This window comes from Cavia porcellus, unplaced genomic scaffold, assembly GCF_034190915.1.
Source record: "Cavia porcellus strain 051 isolate PalLab524CR breed Dunkin Hartley unplaced genomic scaffold, mCavPor4.1 scaffold_4, whole genome shotgun sequence".
In the NCBI taxonomy this organism is placed as follows: Eukaryota; Metazoa; Chordata; class Mammalia; order Rodentia; family Caviidae; genus Cavia; species Cavia porcellus.
Genome location: NW_026947487.1, coordinates 60,334,792 through 60,343,032, shown reverse-complemented (window position 1 = coordinate 60,343,032; position 8,241 = coordinate 60,334,792).

Sequence of the window (8,241 nt, the reverse complement as noted above, 5' to 3'; positions counted from 1 at the left end):
GGGTACAAACTTTTCGCTCTGTCTCCATCTCCCCAAGCTGGGATACAGCCTCCCTACCCGCGCCCTGGAGTGAGGAGCCCGGGTCCCGCACTCCCTCTGCCGGGCTCAGGCGCCCGCGAACCTGAAGCTCGGCGCTCTGCGCAGCCTAGCACTTCCCCTGGCGCTCCGAGTCTCCTTGCTCCAAGGCTCCCGAAGTCCTGCGCCTGAAGGACTAAACTAGTTTAAACTTCGGCCTCGTGCGGGGAGAGGAGGGGAGGCGCAGATACACAATCCTTGCCCTATCTCGCGATCGGGAAAGGAGAGGGCTCATAAGGACGCCCCAATTCGGAAGCGCCCTCGAGTCTGGATCGTGCCACTGTCAGTTCGCGCGAAGTGGACACCATCACCAGAGCAGAACTTTGGGTATTCAGGACCCGATTCCTCCCGCCCCTAAATGACACTTTGCTCTGCACTTTTTCCGTTCCCTATTTAGTCTAAATGTGTTCGGGTGAAATGTTTATTTTCCATCTGCTTCCTTTTTTTTTTTCTTTGTGTAACTTCTCCCTTCTTTCATTCTCTCAATTTTCCCTTTCTGCCTTTTCTATCTCATATTTTTCCGCCTTTACTCGTTCTCGTCTCCCCCTCCCCTTTACTCGCCACTTCTCCCCAGGTCCTGTTGGGGACTGTAGATTTTGATAAAAAGACAAACGAAGCTATCAGTAGAGCTGATGTTGAAGAATGAAGATAATAATGTTTCCATAGGTGGTGCTTCAAATGCCATTATTTCTCACTGAATATTTAAAGAGATCCCTCGGCAAAGATGGATCAGCGCGCTCCTGGGGTGCGAGCTGCTCGCTTCCCCTAAACCCCCGAGAACACGTAGGGGAGCAAGTGTAAATCCCGCACCTACACCCACCCCGCAGGCGTCCTCGAAAACACACCAGTCTCGCATTCTTCCAGGTACACAGGCGCTCCCTTGTGCACTTGCACGTTCCTTTCCCTAAATGTGCCGGCGTTTGGAGCTGCTCTCATGTCTTTAACATTCTTGGCTTCTGCAAGTCCGGGCTTCCGGGGCACCGCTTGTCGCCAGGAACCGAGAGGAGTTAGTGTCCCGCAAACCTTTTCTGCGGGTACACGCCGCAGGCGCCGCGGAAGCTCGGGGAATGGCTTAGCACACACTCATTCCTGGCCCTGTGTGTGATTAAGATGAAGGGGATGAGAGCTCCCCCCTCCCCAAACACCACAACAAACAACCAAAGGCAAAGAACACGTAAAATCTTTATCGCGCTGTTCGCTTAAAAGTGGGTGAACAGAGACAAATTATTGGGGGTATTCCAAACTTTGATAACTTTTTTCGTTCTTTTGCGTCCTCGACGGCGTAGAGGAAGGCGCCTCGCTCTGCGCACGGCGTCCCCCACTAATTTCTTGTTTGTTTTCTTTTCCTCTGCGGCTGGGAGAGAGGAGAGAGAGGGGAGGTGGAGGAGAGGGGGATGGGAGGCCGGGGACGGTTGGAATGGCGGGGAGAGGAGAATTGGTCTTTATTGTTGGTGGCAATACATCAATTATGGGCCATTGTCTCGGCCCCAAGTTCCGTGGTTCGCTGATGCGGGCGCCCCGGTGTCAGGGAGCTGGCGAGGCTCCGCGTGCTGGGATGCAAAATAATTAAATCAATAAAAACGGAGACAGAGTGCAGGTTCATTTTTATTTCTGAGCGGGTGGGCACAAGCTAGAGCGCTAGAAAGGTGCTGCGGCTGGAGTGTTCCAGGGCTCAACCCTGGAAACTTGAGGGGGTCGCTCCCTTCCAGTTGTGCATGGGGCAGCTGCTGGAGGAAGCGGGACGCGGAGGTTCGGAATTTTAGGTTCCTCGAGAGGCTCGGGTTCTTAGGGCTCACCCGGGATGGGGAATGGGAGTGGCCCAAAGCTAGGCAACAGCTGCGCCAGGGTCGCGACCTGGCTGACCTGGAGGAATCGCACCCAGGGGAGGCGCTTGGCAGTTCATTTGGGAGTTCGATCCTTGTTTCTACCAATATGTCCCCACTGTTACCCCAGTATCTTGGGAGTCCTCGCTGGGTTGACCGGACTGGAGCGCTGTGACCCAAGGCCATGGGCCACTGTCTCGTTACCAGAGGTGGGGTTTGTGGACTTCTTGGTTTATTCGCCATTCCTGGAAAGAGGAGGTTTAGAGGCCCATTCTAGGGCCTGGTTCCTCCCTCCGCAACGCTCACTGATTCAGGCCCAGTCTGACCCCGGGTCTGTAATGAGGCCTTGCCTGGGCCCCAGACCCTCTTTCCAGTTCGGCCTGCCTAGATTGGACTCCCCACTCCAGAACTGGAGGATGTCCCTAAGCGCCGTGCCCGCGCCCCTGCTTCCTAAATCCCGGGCCCTAGACCTCGCCGGCTCCAAAGAGAGGCTAGGTAAGGGCAGTAGAGGAGGTTTCGTTTTCCTTCCGCCAGCAAAAAGCGGCAAAAAGGCGGCAGCGGCGCCCCGGGGGCGGGGGAAGAGGCACACCGATGGTATCAACATTATTGATGGGGAAGCGTTCTGGCCGGAGCCCGGAGATCAGGTTCCCAGTCCCTCCCCTCCTCGGAGGTGGGTGGGACGCAGCGGGTGGTGATCGCCGTGTGTGTTTGGGAATGGGGCGCCTGGATGCGCCCGCACGCATTAACCACCGGGGTTTATTTGTATTTTCCTAGTCTGGAAACGTAGGGGGAGGGGACGAATGAGGAGGGCTGTAGTTCTTAGGGCTGTTTCCTAAGGTTTGGGGTTAGAGCGCTGGGAGGCGAGGAGGGCAGAAAAATGACACAAACTATAAAGACCAAGTTTGGAAGTCCTCCGATCTCTGGGACCACGCTTCCATGGGAGTTGTAGGAACTCTGTCCCTAGCTCATTTGCTGTCGCTCAAATCCTAACTAACCTCCCCTCTGCCACTAGAGCAGAATCGAACCTGAGGCCTGAAGGAGCAGGCGCCGGTGGGTGTCACCGCTCCTGGCCGAGTCTGCTTAGTGCACTCCTGGTGCTGTGTCTCCTGCAACTAAGTTCTGGCGGCGAAAAGGCGCAGTTTCGGGGGGCCTCCTGCCGCTCACCGCCAAGGGCTATCTCCAGACGGGCGCCGGGTGCTGAGCGGGCACCAGGCGCTCGGCGCCGGCTCGGGCGGGAAATTCAGCCGTGGCTTGCAGAGGGCGGGCTGGGTAAGTACCCGCCCGCATCCCAGCTAAGGATCTGACATTGCTTGCCCGTGGCAAACTTAAGTCTTTCTTCCCTCACGGAGCCATTCCTATATCGGCATTCAGAACCGGACTTGGCTAGTGGCTTGCAAGTACCTGAATTTTTTACTTTCCGTCCACATCGAGCGTCTTGTACTTGAATTCACTGCGCTCGCATGCAACAGTGCCTTGCTAAGGGGTCTCTGTGTATAAAAATTTTTCCCAAAGGAAATATCTTGAAACAGAAAAGGTGGAAAAGACTAGTCGAATTTATAAAAAGAAATTAAATTCCTTTGCGGTTTTCTGAGCGTGAAAAAAAAATCGGAACCAAGCAATACAGTGCAGCTGATCCTTGAATCTGGTACATACTAGTAGGATGTTAATAAAGCCCAGCAGGGTGCCCCGACCCCCAACCGGTTGAAGAAGAATTTTAGGATCCAGCAAATGTAATTAGATGTTAGCGTCTTCAGCTGGGTCTAGGTGTGAATTCTGTAGGGTTCTGTGCTCCAGTGTATTCGCGTTTGGAGGTGATGGGGGTCTACCAGGAAGCTGATTTCCATTCATAAAGAACATCCTCTCAACTCCCTATGGGATTCTGAGGTTCACTAATTTAGCAAATCTCTTGCAATAACTTTTGTTTAAACTATGCTGATACCTTTTCAGCAAAACTTCCATTTAAAAAAATAGATCACAGATTTTCAGAGATGTATGTACACCTTGGTTTTATAACAAGGTTGTGTGCAGGGAAACTCCTGGCAGAGGTAACTTGTCCCATCAGTTTTCATAGGGCAAAGCCTCTTTTGCTTTCAGTTTGGTAGAAAGATGAAATGGAAAGGTCATGTTTGAAGAACGGGGCTGAGATGGGGACCATGCAAGGCCCAATTGTCACTCACATTGGTGGTAATTTACAAATCTCACAAATCTCAGCTGAGCTATGACTGTGAGAGAAGGCTCTGCTGACTTGTGAGGGAAGATCTTTCTTCCTTCGCTTTTCTAAGTGAGAGAGATATTTCTTTTTGCAACTGCAGCTTGGGTCAGAGTTGTAGCGTTGACTTGTCCACATATTGAATTTGAATCAGTCAGTCCTATGTAGCAGTCCCAACATGCATCCTTCTGTTTTCAGTTCTGTAAAAGAATGTGTATATGTGTGTGTGTGGGGAGGGGTGGGTGTAGCCCACCCATCTCTTTACATTTCCCTTTCCCAGAATGACTACATTTTCTTAATTACTACATTAAAATTTGGTCCCAAGTTTAATCCTCCATCCATAGTAGCAGCACTGTTCAACTTAATATCCAGTTTGTGGAGTTGGAAATTTACAAAATTCCTTCCTTCTGCTTTCTTGTCCCTTCTCAAACAGGAGCAAATGATCTCTTAAATTGTAATCCTGAAGCCCTCCAAACTCACTGCTGTCAGAAATTAGCTCCAACCTTTTTCTCCTCTTCAAGTTCATGATGTTTATGAATTCTCGTTCTGCCCCAGCTTCTACTCTGTCATCACAGTGTCCTCACTTCCCCAGGACTCCTTGGCACATTGGTAGTAAAATTCAGTGCCTGAGAAAGAAGTCTTCCTCAGGAGCTGGCTTGGGCTGTAATGCAGGAGGCTTCTGCAGGGACTTTGCTCTGGCCATTGGTGAGGCTGTCAGCGACTCTCAGGGGCAGAACATGGGTCTATGCCAGCAAATTTCTCCTTCTGCAATCAAAGCATGATTTCAGGAGAGGTGAAATGGAATTCATGTTTTCTAGTACTGTTTTTCTTCTTCCTTCCTTTCCTTCTTTTTATCTTTCTTTTTTGGATCTCAGAACACTTCTAGTTTAAGGGAATGGGCTGAGCAAACCAATATCCATTATCTCAGGTCCTGACAGCGTGTCTTAGGCTGATCCCAAGTATTTGCAGGGTCCAGCTCTCTGCCACCTGTGCTGACAGGACATTGAGAGTGGACTCAGCACTACGGGATGTGTCACTTACCAGTGTCCTAGGAACACATCCTTAGGTTTCTGCGTTCATGCGGTGGGTAGTCTTGTTCACATTAGTATTGCTACCTTCCACTTCCTGCTCCATTAAATGCAGCTGGTGGGGAAAAAGGATGGTGCTCACCAATATCTAGCAGGAGCTGGCTTTGCCTTCTAACAGCAGTGTGACTTCCATATGCCTCCAACAGTTTCATCTGTTAAATGGAGATAATAATAGTCCTTATTTCATAGGGTTCTGGAGGGTTAAAAGAGTTAATATGTATGAAGAATTTAGAATAGTGGCTGGCATGTAATTAGCACAATGTGTTAACTATTATTATCATTATTTTACAGGGTTGTGGTGAGGATCAAATGATATAATATGGTTAAAATATCATTCTCTATTCATCCATTCATCCATTCACTTTACAGAGTCATGTACTAAACATTGGGAATGGAACTGTGAAACAAACACTGGCTTTCTTTTAATGCTTACAGGCAATTAATCAAATAGGTTATTTCCTGGGATTGTATTATTGCCTGGCTCAGTGTTAGGGGAAAAGGAACAGTAGGATGGCAAGAGTAAAAATGGTGCTTGATCATAGGAATCTCTAGCATGCTCATCAGAAACCCCAACTTAAACAAAATTTGAGACTAGAGTAGGTCATGCATGAGCTGAAGTACAGTTACGCATGTGAGCAAATTGCAGTCCATCTTTATGTTTCTGGAAGTTTCTTAGGTACTAGCGGACACGACACGGAAGTGCCCTGCTGTTTAGGTGCCAGCCTGCGTTCACTTGTTTGTTTCATGTGGTTCTATTATGTGGACACCTCTGAGTTATGTGCAAAACCAAACCAAACAATAAAACAGGTGCTGTTTTTATTTGTGCTCCTGAAAATTCTGAACCTCTTATAGTGCTATAGGCCTTACTTTTCTGGCTGTTTTGTACCCGATTTCATTAGATTGTAAAAATTTATCCCACTCCTTACAGTGGAGCATTCTGGCCTAGCCACCTGTCTGTGCCCAGGCATACCTGGTCTGGATCGAGGCTCTCTGATGATTCCTGTGTCCCCCAATTCATTTCCAGTATTGTAACCATGTTGTGACCAAATGTAAAGTAACATTTACAGGCAAAATGCTAAGTACCCTTCTGGAAAACCCCCCTTCTGTGCATTGAGATTAAAACACTTTTTATGGTTGGAATCTGGAAAAGGAATGAAGTCTGACCGAAATACCTCTTAGCCGTGGAGGTGTGTAAACTGTGAGAGTGGAGTGCACATGTGTCCTGTGCTACATGTGGTACTGGCTTCCCTGGGAGGAGTCTCACAGCTCACGTCGGTTCAGTCCTCGCAGATGTCGATGAGTGGAGGCTGAGGTCTCCTTTTCCCCTGGTGTTGGAGCAGACTGGATTGAATCTGTCGCTTGATGTCCTTCTCCTCAAAAATAGTGCCCAGAGGCCATGGGGGCTCTATTTAGAGGCTCTTTGGAGCCCAGCAGTATGTAAATTATGCGTGAATGTCCTTCATGGGTCCCTGTGGCCATGATCAGAGGGATTTAAACATGATTTAGAATTTCTGATGATTTGTGGCCCCATCATAGCAGCCAGTGCAGTCAGTGCAGACAGCCCAGGCTGCTTTCTCACTGTGGCACTACGTGGTTTCCATGTCACAGCTGCTCCTTCAGATCCAGGCTCTGGCTTGATCTATGAGCAAACCCTAGTGTTGGTGGGTGGCCTTCTAAATATCTTTATTATATTAGGGAGTTCTGGGATTTTCCCAAACCAAAGGTTTTATAATTAAAAAAGCAACATGGCTCAATCTCCTTCTCATTCATTTATCTTTTGTGTAATCATCCATTTATTTACTGAGCATCTATTACATTCCAATGGGTATTTTAAACATAAAGGATTTAATAGTGAGCAAGACAGACAAGTTCCTTGACCTACTGAAACCTACATTCTAAAGAAGAGGGTGGACAATAACCAAGCAAACAGATTCAATAAATTCAAACAAGGATAAATACTTTAGAGAACATAGCATTTTGTACTATGGTGAAGAATAACTTGGATTGGAGCACAGGAAGCATTATTAGGAGGATCTCAGCAGCAGGTCTGTGCGGAAATGGTCTGAGAGCTGAGATGCAGATGAAGAGGAGGCTTCAATTATGCCACAATTTGAGAAATACTCTGAAGCAAAGAGCTAGTGTAAAGGTCCTGAGGTAGGAAGAAGTGCTGAGAAGTTTATTTTTCTTTTGTCGCACTTTCTTCTTGTTATTATACTTCCAGGAGAATTAGAGAAATTAAATTTCCCCCTTTCAAACTGTATTTTTCAATTCAATAGATAAAACAGATTGTAAAATACCTGTATATTGGAATACCACTCTACAATACAAAAGGAATAAACCACTGATACTTGTTACACATGACTGAATTGAATCTCGAGAGTATTATGCTTAGGTAAAAATACAGAATCAGAAGAATGGATACAGGGTAGTTCCATTTCCATAAAATGCTAGAAAATGAAGACTAATCCATAGTGACAGAAAGCATTAGTAATTTAGTGATTCCTCTGAAATGGAAAGGAATGGCAGAGTGAGATAGACTGTCTCGGAACACAGTCAAACTTCTCAGGATGATAGAAGTATCTGTTGCCTTGACTACAACAGTAGTTCTATGGTCATATTGATTTGATTGCAGCAATAGTTTTATGATTATTCCCAACCTGATCAAATCATATGCTTTACGTATATGTTGTTCAAATTACCATATGTTTTCCTATTAACATATGATTTGAAATAGATATTGTATGTAAAGTATTTAATGGAGAAAGGGAAATTGCCACTGATGTATTTAAGATTACACCCTGAATGTTCTCAGGGGCTGAGTCACATTTGGTCTAGGACAAGCACTGGCTAGGATAAGGATGGGACTCGGCTGGTAGTGAGACACCTACATAGACCCCAAAGAGATGTGCAGTTTTCCTTGTGTTTCTGTATAGTAGTGACTCTTTCTATTATTATGCTTAGAAATAAAAAACACCCTTGGATGTCAGGTACTAACCTACTGTCAGAATTAGATGCCTCAGCCATGGTGAAAAAGGAGGCTACAGCT